The 13,358-nt window shown below is 46.7% G+C and overlaps 1 protein-coding gene across 2 annotated transcripts in view; it reads right to left on the reverse strand.

The window, feature by feature from the left end:
• TAX1BP1 (Tax1 binding protein 1) overlaps positions 1-2,120 on the reverse strand; it is a 68,339-nt gene extending 66,219 nt beyond the window's left edge. The window contains exon 1 of one of the 2 annotated variants that reach the window (XM_069088649.1): positions 1,939-2,120. The gene's annotated coding sequence lies outside the window, so the exon portion shown is untranslated. Of the gene's footprint in view, positions 1-1,709; positions 1,858-1,938 lie in introns of those variants that run through there. The other variant, XM_069088650.1, reaches the window with a different exon arrangement.
• Positions 2,121-13,358: the final 11,238 nt, after the last annotated feature.

The following is a 13,358-nucleotide window of genomic DNA, read 5'->3' on the forward strand; positions in this document are numbered from 1 at the left end:
CACACACACACACACACACACACACTTCATGCTGCCTATCCAAAATCTCCAGTTCCGTCTTCCTCAGCCAGCTAAACCCAATTTTCTTGGAATCCTTACAAGTCACCTAGAAACTCCACATTAGGAAGTCTTCAAGCTAAATTCTTAATCTTAATTCTAAAGGTAATAATTCCATTGTGCATTTCTGTGTGTTCACTGTGTGAACACAGTGGAAGCTTAGTTAAGTATAATTAGCTACACTTCTCTAGGCAAATTTTTCAGTCCCATGAAGACACAGGATTGTGGGTTACCAAGTTTTCTTCTAGAACATTAATGACAGCCAGTCTTTCTATAGACCACATATATGATATCATTTGACCTCCTATTATCCCTATTTTTTACAAAGGAAAAAAACTGAAGCTGAGAGAGCTTAATTAATGCCTTGTTCAGGCCAGCAATGTCTGAGGCAGGATCTGAAGTCAAGTCTCCTGACTCCAGCTGGGACCAAGCAGACTGTTAGTTACCAAGCTACAATGCACTATCCATTTCACGTTAATGAACTGAACAGTATATACAGCAGGAGCAATCCTTAGCCAACTGAAGTACATATAAAACTGCTTAAAGATTCATAAGTTTTTTTTCAATCACCTTATATAATTTGTCAGCTCTAAATACATAAAGGTGATGCAAAGAGAAGATGGACCTCTGATGTTATTGTAATAAAGAACTTCTTGGATGAGGAAAACTCCCTCTAGTGAAGCAGGTCAGCACCTTCTCTTCAACTTCCAGCACCGGAGAAGGGCCTAGGGGCCTTGCCCAAGCTCCCACGGCCAGTCCTGGTCTGAGGCAGGAGATGAACTCTCAGAATCCAGCTCTTAAAAAGTCAAGCAACTTATAAGCAAGCAAACAACTGGAACCATGAGCCAGTACATTAAATGTTAACGCTTTTAGGGAAAGTGATGTGAATGTGGAGAAACACGCTACCTCTATCCATTTTTTTTTGGAGAGGCAATCAGGGTTAAGTGACTTGCCCGGGGTCACACAGGTACTCCCGACAATTCATTTTTTAAAACCATGTACAACCTCACAGGGCATCTTCGTCACACATGCCACCTACAGCCACCTGAGACAAGAAGCCGAGCATTCCGAAAGCTTCAGATGATCGGGGCTTTAGCTCACGGGCATAAAGCCCTGGAGAGGCTACAAAGCACGCACCGGATACCCGCGGAGCCCCGTCTGCGGGCATCTGCACTGGGGGGCCCCAAGGCCTCAAGCTGGGGGCGGCCGCTCCCCCCCTCTAGCCCGGCTCGGTCGGGGGCAGGGTCTCGCGGGCCGGACTGCTCCCCATCCCCTCCGGCCGCCCGGGACCGGCCCCACTCGCCCTCCAGCCCAAAGCCAGCCGTGGGAGTCCGCTGGCCAGTAACCGCCCCACCCACCGCGGGCCGCCGAGGCCACCTGCACAGAGCCCCCCCACCCTGCCCGGGGCGGAAGGGCGGGGAAGGCAGCCCCTCCCCCGGCCCGGCAGGCCCCGCGCCGGCCCCGCCCCGGCCCGCCTGAACACAAACACCGGCTCCGGAGTCCCCCTCCCCCTCCCGAGGATACTGGGCGCACCGGCCGCGCCCCAGAAAGTTCACGGAGGACTAGGGGCCCATCTTTCGTCAAGGCCCCGCCTCTGGCTCTGCCTCCGGGGCCCTGGTGGGCCAACCGACCCGCACTCATGGGGCACCTACCGAACACACGCAGGGTCTACGGAGGCTCGCGGCGGGGGGCGGTGCAGCAGCCCAGGTCTCCCCGGCCCCGACCCTCGGCCTCTCCTCTTCCTCGAGGCTCTGGTTTTACAAACCAGGAAACTGACACGGCGACCGCCCGCCCCGCCCCCACCACCAGGGCCGCGGCTCTCGCCCCGGAGCCCCTTCCCTTGGAGGGCACGTCACAATCCCGCCAGCCCCGGCTCCTCACCCAAAGCAGAGCCGGCGAGGCCCCGGCGAAGAATGGACAGCGTCAACAAGGCCTCTCGCCCAGAGTCGCCATCGGCCGCCAGACGCCTTCCGCCACAGACCGGCTGACAGACTGACGGAACGACCTACGGCCGGACGAGGAACGATGATGATGGTGGAGGAGGAGGAGGAGGAGGAGCGGGGGAGGGAGGGGCGAGCCAGCCGCGGCCGTGTGCGTCACTTCCGTCAGCCTCGCTTCCGCCGCGCGTGTGCAGCCTCATTCCGGGGCACCGGGCAGGAAGGGGCGTGCCGGGGGCGGGGCGACCGCCCTGCGCAGGCGCGATGACCCTGGGCCTGAACCCTCACTCGCCTAGGCCCGAGGTTGGAGTCCCGCCCCTTGCACCTCCGCCTCCCGACCTCCGGCCTGGAACCCGACGGCGAGAGGGCTCGGCCTGTGCCTCGGCTTCTTCGCCGGGGTTGGGAAAGTTCCCTGTGGGCAGGCGGAGCTGCTTGGCTTGCATCCCCAAGATAGGCGCACAGCGCCCAGGTGGGTTTGCAGACCACCTCGCACGTGTTTGGGACGATATCCTCGCAGCAGCCCTGGGCGGTGGGTGCCATTATTACCCCCGTTTCACGGACGAGGAAGTGGAGGCTCCCCCTGCTAGCAAGCTACGAGGCAGGATTTGAACTCAGGTCTCCCTGACCGAGCCCCGGGCTTGCTCTACCTGGTGGGACCGCCTCTTCCCCGCCCCCCCCCTCCCCGTATGTGTATTGGAACGGATCTACCTGTGGGCCTCTCCCTGGAGGGTGGGCCCCAGGAGGAAGGCCATCCGCCAGGCCTTCAGGTTAGTAAATAATGACTTTGGGGGGGGGGCGGGTTGGGGGGACCCGGGGTCTAATCCGTATGGCCCTGGGCACCGGCCTAGATGCCTTTGTCCTAAATGGCCTCTAATCCCTTGATCCGGCACCTGTGGGCACCTCCTTCCTTCTGTCTTCAGGACTCGATGTTGGCCTTTGTACGTCAAGTGAGTGTCGTGTTTTCTTGCACAGTACATTTACTGCCTCCCCGCCTCTCTGGCCCAGTGGCTTCTGTCTGCCGGTGTAGATGACACACATTTACACACTTGCATATAAATATCGGCATGTATATGATAAAAGCTGCTTAGTGCTTATATAATAGTCATTCCTATAACGTTCTGTGTGTAGTAACTCACATCATTAGTAAGCACTTTGCTGATTTTTCTTAAATCCCCCTCTTGTGATGGTGACCTTTTAGAAAGTGAAAATCACTATTACCTAAAGGGACTTTAGCTCTGCTGGTGACATCAGCCTTGGGTTTTTACCTGGAGTCTCTTGCTTTGCATTTCTTAGCACGTAAACAGCTTCCATTCTTAACTAAATGAAATCCTGGTGCTTAGTTACCCCCCCCCCCCAGGTATTGCAAATATGTTCCATTGTAACGAAAGGGCGACTTTCCCTAGCACCTGTCCTAGGAGGTGTATCAGAACATCAGTGTGCTCCTAGGAGGTGTATCAGAACATCAGTGTCCTCCTAGGAGGTGTATCAGAACATCAGTGTCCTCCTAGGAGGTGTATCAGAACATCAGTGTCCTCCTAGGAGGTGTATCAGAAGATCAGTCAGCAAGATAAACCCGTACACAGCACTATGCAAGATGCAATAAGGAATTGTTTTTTTAATACCACATGTCCATGAGCTCAAGGAGTATCCAGTAGCAATGTGGAGATGACATCTATGCATAAAATGTTAATTACCAATAAAAAGTGATCCGGAGAGCTGATGTGTGTAAGCCTTATAGTCTTCATTTCATTTGTTCCTCATAATGACCCTGATATTTAGTACTCCCATTGTACAGATGGGAAAACTGAACTCAGGTGAAACTGCCCCAGACTACGCAGCTACAAGTATCAGAAAGAAAATTTGAGCTTCTGAGACCAGTCCTTGGGAATTTGGAGAAAGCAGACATCATGACAGAACAAAATGGTAAAGGTGTTGAGGTTTAGGGATGTGTGAGATCCCAGAATACCAACACGCCGGGTCCTGCTGAAAGAATTCAACTCAAGCCTTCTCTCAGCTAAAGTAAAACAAAGTTTATTATGGGGATTGGCCATAATGGGTAGACTCTTAAGGGGCCTAAGTATTTGTGACAAGTGGGCCAGAATGATCTGACACAGAGTGTCTGCACTTAAATCAATCTCAGCACCTTCATGGAGGCAAGAAGGAGCTTAAATACAGAAAGATTGTGGGAGGATTTAGAGGTGATCTAGAGGAGGAATTCACACTCCAGGAATAGGCTTAAAGGGAGGGAAATAGTTGAAGGCTACCAGGAGATGACAGACAATAGAGGGCTAGGCTACTTTAAGGGTAACAGATTTCCGTATACATAGATATTTTGATAGGATCGAGGGTGGAAAGTACCTGGACAATGGAGGACTAGGCTAGGTTAGGAGTCAGAAATTTGGGCCTTGCAATAATGAAAGGCTTATGGCTTCAGGCAAATGCCTCATCAAGTGGGAAGATTGTGAGTTCAAGGGGTTTCCCAGAACCTGTACACCATCAGAGGGAGGCTTAATAGAAGAGGAGATGGTGAATGATGAGGTACAGGCTCTGGGAACCCCCTTAAACTCAGATTGAATCTTCCCATTTGATGAGGCATTTGCCTCAGGCCATAAGCCTTTCATTATAGCTCCGCCCAAATCCAAATCAGAGCCCTCCTTTGTCCAGCTACTTCCCATTCTTGATCCTCCCAAAATATCTATACACCCTTAAACTAGCCTAGCCCTCCATTGTCTCATCTCCAGGTAGCCTCCAGCTACCTCCCACCCTTAATCTCTCATCACTGGAGTCTGACCTCATTTGACTCCTGAAGATGAAGACCCTCCCCAAACTCCTCTAGACCACCCCTAGATTCCTCCCACAACCTTTCTGTATATAAAACCCCATCTTGCCTCCATGAAAAAAAGAAAGCCAGAGAATTATCTGGGACAGACCCTATGTCAGATGATTCTGACCCCCTTGCCCAATGCAAGTGTCACAGATATTGAGGCCTCTTAAGAGTCTACCCATTATGGCAAACCTTTAATAAATTTTGCTTTTCTTTGGCTGAGAGAAGACAAGTCTATTTCATTCAGCAGGACCTGGTGTGTTGGTATGCTGGAGTCTCAAGCACCTGTAGCCCTCTACCTCAACACCATCAGAAGGAAGCTTAAGAGAAGAGGAGATAGTAAGTACTTAATTAAACTGGTCCTGGATGGTGAGCTGATGGTCAGTGAAGCAACCTGTCTGTCCTCTGCTCAGCAATGCCAGAAGCTGCAGAAATACCAGATACGGTTTCTGCCTTACGATCTAGTTAGGAGGGGCCCTAACACATAAAACAACTATTACCAAACAGCCCGGCGTACAGCTAAGCTCAAGGTTTAGTAGCACACAGCTCTGTGGAGGAGAGATTCTTGAGGACTGTTGTCAAGGCTTGGTGGAAGATCAGACACCCAGAGAGATCTTGGAGATTAGGGAGAGCAGTGAAGAGGGAATTACTCTAGGCCAGAGAAGGCCTTTTTTACACTTTTCAGGATGGGAATGAGCTTGGCATATTCTGGAGACACTAACAGTAACCGGAAAAGGACAAGAAATTCAAGTTGGGATGAACATGAAATAAGGTTGGGGTGGGGGAGAAGCACAAGGTCGTTCAAGACCTTGAACACGGCCAGAGTTTGTACTGGGGACAAAGACGGTTGTCCAAAGAGGATCCAGATGACATCACCATGCCAGAGTCAAGTTACAAGGTGTTTGGCAGGAGCTCAGAATGTTCTACTATGAGTTGGGCACAGATCGTCCGTGTGAACATTTGGGGTGAGATGAGATTGAGAAGAGGACCTTGAACCAAAGTTTGTCCTGTGGCATGCTGTTGATGTCCAGTCCATCGTTAGTCCAAGCAATATATTTACCTTGGACGAGTGTTGTGAATGAGCAATGACGAGTTGAGACCAGAACTGAAAAACTCCTAAAATGTAGGGGGACTTGGTTCCATTATAGCTGATAATGTGTAGGAGAAAAGGCCCCAGAGTCTGAGTCAGGGAAGGTTTGATTCAAAACCAGTCCCACTGATGCTTCTAACTGGGTCAAGTCACCTAACCATTCAACCTCAGTTTTCTCATCCAGAAAATGGGCATAAATCTCACTTAAGACTATTAACCTTACCTAGCTGTTGTTAAGGAACAAATCGGATAAGAAGAGAGAGAAGGAGGGAGAGAGAGTATGTATGTGTCCTTGTAGCCATAATAAAGGCTACACAAATATAAATGCAAGCTATTCTCAAAGCAAAGCTGCTTTTTTTTCTTCCTCTAAATTTAAGGTTTGAATTAAATTCCAATAGAAACGGAATGTGATTAACCAACTTTTCATGGTGTTCTAAATATAGCACCCATTTATTTATATAATTTCTAAATATATACTAATGGTTCTGGTTTAATTGGTTTATTAAAAGTTTCTTAGAATTTTTGTAAGCAAATTAAGTTGCAGGCCAGGATCAATTACTAAGGCTATGTCTATTCTAAGTAAAGCAAAAATTGGTGGTTAATTTAGTAAAACAACAATAGTGGTCAAAAATAAAACCTACCCAGGCCTGATTTAGCACATGGGGTTTTTTTATTTACACTGATCAAATTAACTGGCTTAGTGCCACATCTTTATTTCACTTTGGTCTTCGGAATCACCAACTTCATTTTTGTTCTGTACGAATTGTCAAGTGAAAGGTAACTAGGTTTCCTTCTAGGGTGTGATAGAGCTCCCTTCAACATATAATGAGCAGCCCTTTGTTAAGGGTCTTTATGTGGCAGGGACTATGATTACAGAAATAAAAGGACAAGAATCATTGCCCTCAAGGCACTTACAGTCTAGGGAGGGCACAATTTATACTTATGTTGACGTAGATTCCAAGAGATAAAAGGTAGTTGTTTGGGGTTTTTGGTGGGAGTGAGTTTAGAGAGGGGTAGGCTCTAGAAGCTGGGGGCATGTAGGGAAGACTTCCTGGAGAAAATGGCCCTGGATATGAACCTTGAAGGCAGAGGTGAGGAGAAAGCAGAGTCCAGGCCTGGGGGACAGCCCCAGCTTCCAGAAAAGTAGTACAGACCTATCTTTCCAACACAGCAGACATCTCACATTGCTAAGGCAATGTTATTAAATAAAGGCAAAATTCTTAAAAGGAAAAAGTCTTTTTGCACACACTTTGGATTTTCTGTTCTGACACTTAATTAGAGCTGGTGAAGAAACCCATTTAAAGGTTGCCAGAGCTGCCCGTACTCCTAAAACTGTCTGTGTTAGATTGACGAAATTTGTAACTTTGTTCACATGGGACTAGGTGAGAGCAGACATGTTAATTCTGCTTGTATATATGAGAATTTTTTTGTCTATAGCAGAAAGAAAGAGTGGGCCTAAGGTGTGAGACTTGGCAGCTTCACAGAGTACAATGGGCATAAGAAACATGCTTCTGAAAGCACACATTGGAATGACTGTTATTTCACAGTGGGATCCTTGTATTGTCAAGGGGTGAAGAAATGTTTCAATACAAATAAAATACGGGTTTTCACTGGGGCCCTTCTCTCTAGTGTACTATAAATATACTTTCTGGGAGACCCACGACTGAGAGTGTTTCATTTCTCATTTAGGGAACTCAGTTCATCTCTTGACACCCAGGATGGAAGGAAAAGTAAATGCCAACAGTCACAAACACACTATACTCCCAACAGGAGAGACCAAGGGATGGTTAGGATTGCAGATTTGCTGTCTGAATGCATAGCTCTATAGAATAGACCCTGATTTCTACCCTCCTCCCCCAAACACTCCTTTTAACGCAGCCTCAAGAGTGAATTCACACCAAAATGTTGACCATGGTGGACTTGACCAAGCTAGACATCCTCAGTCCCATTCTCTCTCCTGAGCTCCATTCCCACACCACCAATTACCTGTTGGACATCTCCAACTGGACGTCCCATAGACCTCTTGAAATCAGTGTCTACAATGTGTACGCAGAGTTTAATGCCTGCCTGCCCCATTCCCATGCCTTCCCTTCCAGACATAGATCTTTCTGTTGAAGGCATTACCATCCCTACATCCCAAGTTCACTACCTCTACTCACTTCTCATCACACCCAGTCATTTGCCAAGCCTAGTCCATTCCATATCCCCAACATATCTCTGTCCCCTTCTCTCCACTAACCCAGCCCTCTCTCTAGTCAGTCCCTCAAGGCACCTTATCTAGAGTTTTGCCAAAGCCCCTAATTGGACGCCAAGTTTCCCAGCTGCCTCTCTCCAATCTGTTCTCCACATAACTGCCAAAGGAAAATGCTTTGCCTGCTAAAGAACTTTCAGAGCTTTTGCCTCACACCCAACAAATCAGGAAAAGCAAGGAAAAAATTAATCTAGCTGATGTTGGCTGGTTGTAGGAGGCATCCACTAAATCATTTTGGTAGCTGCCAAGTGGTCCATGGGACTCATTCTGTCAGATAAAACAACATATTGATTGGTTTTATCAAACTGTTTTTTCTGCCTTTTTTTTTTTAATGTTTCTGTCAAGAAGAGGTTTCCTCTTAGGACAGAACAGTCAGAAATGCTTCCCAGGGATTCTCTTTTACCTCTAGGCTAAAATACAAATTCTTCAGGCTGCCATATAAAACCCTTCGTTACCTGGTCACAGCCTTCCTTTCCAGCACATTTCATATTACTTACCTTCACACACTCCAAGTTCCAGTCAAATTGGAGTACAAGCTATTTCCCCAAACTCAGCAGTCCATCTCTCAACTCCCAGTCTTTGCCTAGGCTGACACAGAGTAAAATGGATTTGTAAGCCTCCTCTCAGCCTTTTATACTCCCTAACTTCCCTCAAGCCCCAGCTCCTTTTTTTTCCTCATTTGTTAGTGATTCTTCAATCCTAAAATTATAGTGTAAACTATTTAGGGTGATGCCTAGAGAATGTAAATTCCTTAAGGCAGAGACTTCAAAATTTTATTTCTGTATCCCCTACAGCTTAGCATTGTGCCTTTCAGGTATATAATTGGTGTTTAAGAGAAGCTTTTAGGTCCCAGAAGGGTATAGTTGTTCTGTGGTTTCCATTGTGTTGTATCTCTACATGACCCTCTTTGGGGTTTGTTTTGGTGTTTTTGGCATAGTGGTTTTGCCATTTCCTTCTCCAGCTCATTTGACAGATGTGGAAACTGAGGTGAATAAAGTGAAGTGACTTGCCCAGGGTTACACAGTTACTAAGTGTCTAAGGCCAGATTCGAACTCAAGAGAAATGAGTCATCCTGACTTTAGGCCCTGCCACCACCTAGAATAGAAACACTAAAGAGGATGACTTTACTGGAAGAAAGGCAGTTCCTTGTATCTGTGGGCAGTTCTCCCACCCTCCTAAAATCTCCAGAACTAGAGTGCTTTAGGACTTGGGAAACAGTGTGAGACCCAGCTTGGTGTCCTTATTTCTTAACAGTGATTCTAAGATTTGCTGCCCACCTGGAAATTTGGTCCCCAGTGGCCAGTTCCTTCTCACTCACAGAGGCTGCTGTTTGTCCTTCCTTCTCAAAAGGACCATGACAGCAGGGAGGTGATGCTATGACATGCATGTGAATTGGATTTAAGTGAGGAAGAGCTATGCAGAATTATCAGCCTCACTTTTTCCTCTGGAGCCATCTGGGTCCCATGGCCAAATGTGGATCAGGAAGAACTGGAGACAGCCCAGAATGCAGTGGGGGACCTTCTCAAGCCCTTTCTTTCTTCTTTTCTTTCTTTCTCTTTTTCTTTCCTTCTTTTCTTTCTTTCTCCTCTCTCCACAAGGGGTATCACACGCTAATCTGCCTCTTCCCAAAGGGAATGTAAATCTTAATCTTTGAAACTTGTTTTGCTTTGTTTTGTTTTCTCTTAAAGACCAGCCTTAACCCCAAATCACTCCGGTCCCAGACCAAGCCCTACTAGGTCACTATTTGGACCCTGATTGGCTCAGAATGAATATAAATAACAATTGTTTCTGTTTTTGCCAGAAACCCTGAAGGTTTTCCCCATCAGATCTTTTTTTTTTTTTAAAAGAGTCCATTCTTTGCCTCAATTTTTTAAAATTAAGCCTTAATCACTAAATGGCCACTGCCTCAAACTGAGACTTGTTAAAGCTGGAAAAGGCCCCTGGGCCCTCTCCAGTTGTCCTGAGAAATATCTGGCCACTAGACCCAGATGGCTCCTGAGGACATAGTGAGGCTGGTGACTTGGCACAGCCCTCACTTAAATCTAGTTCTCTGGCATGTCATGGCATCATCTCCCTGATGTCATGGTCCTCTTCAAACACGGAGGACAGAGAGCAGCAGCAGCCCAGTTGTAGAAATTGCCTGAGATTCAGTAGCAAAGCATATAGACCTTCCACTTACCTCATCCTAGGGAGAGGTCGGGGCGATTAGATGGCTCAGTGGTGCCAGTCACTGCTAAGTTCATTCATAGAAAGACAAACAAAATTAGTCTGAATATGAGTGTTTATTTCTCTCAAAGCTTGCAGAACATGCATAGAGAGATACACATGGGAGCTCAGTGGAAGACAATGAACTCAAAGATGGACAGACAAGCAGACCTTCTATCTTCAGAGCAATTCCCTGTCACCCCTCCCTCCCTTCCTGGTTCAGGATGCCCATGTCAGCCAGAATTATAGTCCCTATATAGTTAACCATGATATGAGAAAGGAATTTCTTAAGTGAATAGGTTATAAATACAGTAAGACATAAATACAGTAAGACAAGACAATTGACAAAGTGTCAGTTGAAATTACAATCCCAGAATATTTGTGTTTCCTTTACCATTAACATGACATAACATAGCATATGTCCATAAAATACCAGGTAGCCTCTGGTCAAGGTGCCTTGTCCTTGTGACGAGATATAGACTCTGGTTGGTAGTCATTAACAGAAGAATGAGTGTTGACACCAGAACTGGCATTTTGAGGTTACTCAGGAGAGCAAAGTTATATATATTCATTATGGCAGAGTATGTAGAACATTATGGTAGATTAAGCTCAGAGTGGGCTACAATGTCTCTCCTGATAGGCCAATCTAAATTTTAGACCTTTCTCAGATCTTGGGGGTTCAACATGGTTTGGGGAGGGGTCTACAGTGGATAGAGCCTAGAATTAGGAAGACCTGAGTTCAAATCTGGCTTGCTAACTGTGTAATCCTGGGCAAGTCACTTAACCTTGGTTGCCTCAGTTTCCCCATCTGTAAAATGTGCTGGAGAAGGAGCTGCAAACCACTCCAGTATCTCTGCCAAGAAAATCTCTAATGGGGTCACAAAGGGTCAGACATGACTGCACAGCAGGGGAGGAATCACTAACAATTGGGGGAAATGATGTAGAAGGATTCTCTACACTGAACCTTGAAGGGAGCTGGTCATTAAGAACATCCTAAAACTGTTCCTTTTCTCCCCTATTCTCACCCCCTTCCCTCTGTTGATTCTCTATGATTTGTCTATTGCTTTTGTGTATGTGACTGTTTACATGTTGTTTCCCCCCTTAGACAGGGAGCTCTTTGAGGGCAGGACCTGTCTTTGGCCTTTCTTCCTTTGTAAGGCTTACTACAGTGCCTGTCCCATAGTTGGTGCTTAATAAATGGTGACTAATTCATAAAATCCTTTTAGTGGTTGTGGATTTCCACTGATCTAGTCCCATCCCTCACTGGTACATCTTGTGAGCCCATGATCCACATGGAGGATGCTGACCGGGCCTGAGGTCGAAGTCTGATGACATGGCAGATAACAAAGGTAACTGTTCTGCATCGGAGCTGCCATCTTGGCCTCGGCCTCCCTGCCAATGTGCAGAGTCTTCTAGGACATACACATCTACTTATTTATCTTTCGACATCTTCCCTTGTACTTAATATAGCTCCTCCTGACTCCCTGGATACCCCCGATCCTGCTTCTGTGCCCTTTGCCATGACTTTGTTATGCTTAGAATAATTGGACATCGCTGTTAAGCCAAAGGTCAATACAGGTGGCCATTGTGAAAATATTGACTCTGGACTGTTAGAGCTGCGGAGACTCCCGAGAGCTTTGTGTGGCCCAAGATCACCTCGTGGAAAGACATAATCCAGAAATCATTGAGGATGATGAGTATCTGCAAGTATCAGAAGCAACATCTCATTTATTTCAGAGACTTTAATAACGCACTCACCCCTTCCAAAAGCAATAACTTTGGAAAGACCATGAGTATATAAATGCATCTCTGTGTGGGAAGAGAGAACCTAAACTAGTCATTTCAAAGGTGTACCCAGCACTGCCCATTAACTCCCCCCCACAGATGTATATAAATGAGCAATCAGTCAGTAACTAACCTAGGATCCAAAAGCTCCTGCTGTGAGTCAGGGGCAGAACTAGAACTTAGGTCCTCTGGCCTTTCTAGGTCATACCCACAACTTCTCATACAGGAGAGACACTTGGAGGTAAAAAGTAACTTGACCAGAGTGGGACAGCCCATGTTAGATGTGGGATTGGAGCTTTTTTCCTACTCATTCTGTCCTGTATTCCACACCGCCAGAGTGTGTGTGTGTGCGCGCCCTCAGTCTTCTCAGGTGCATGCTGAACCTGTAATTTCATTAGTATGGGGAACTCCCCAAGGAGGACATTCCCTCCACCAGTACCTAGTAGTACCCAATCTGTATCTTAGTCTGAGAGGTTCCAGGGGCTCTTAGACACACACACACACACACACACAAACCCCTCACCCAGGCCCAGAACCCTACAACCAGAACTGGTCAGAGACAGTTCTTGACCCTAAGTTTCCTGCGTTCAAAGCCTAGCTCTCATCCTCACTGTCTTTTCTTAAACCTAAAAGTAGGTCAAATTCAGTGTAAAATGGGGATAATTGAGCAGAGACCATTTGTGAGCCAAGAAGATAAGGGATCTTCAGGGCCTCACCCTCTTGCAACAATCTCTTTGCATAGAGAACTTGCAGTGCCAGCGGATACTAAGAACTCCAGGCTTGTGATTAAACCTGAAATGGATAGAAAGACAGAACAAAGAATGCCAGGCTGCCATTTTGTGTCTGTGTTATCCTGGGAAAGTCACTGGAGATAATGGTGCCCACTCTGCCAGACTGGTGTATGTCAAGAAAGTATTTGTGCACGTGTGAGTCAGAACATTTAGATGGAAAGTCTGGGCTGTGCAGAAATTCCTTCTGAAGGGTTAGTGTCAGTGCCCTGGGGAAAAGAGAGTCGAGGACATGGGTTCAGATTCTGCCAGCTTTGAGGAAAGAGCTTCACATACTTTAAAATGTTATGAAAATGTGAGTTATTACTGCAGGAAGGATCAAATCAAATAATGTAAGTTAAGCTGTAATGTTTACTCTTGGCATCATCATTGTTTTTATTAACCTTCAACCTTGTTGATTGCTATCAGTGTATTTGACCTA

This window comes from Petaurus breviceps, unplaced genomic scaffold (genome assembly GCF_028583685.1).
Source record: "Petaurus breviceps papuanus isolate PSGF00001 unplaced genomic scaffold, PetGlider_PUasm1.0 185, whole genome shotgun sequence".
Taxonomy (NCBI): domain Eukaryota; kingdom Metazoa; phylum Chordata; class Mammalia; order Diprotodontia; family Petauridae; genus Petaurus; species Petaurus breviceps.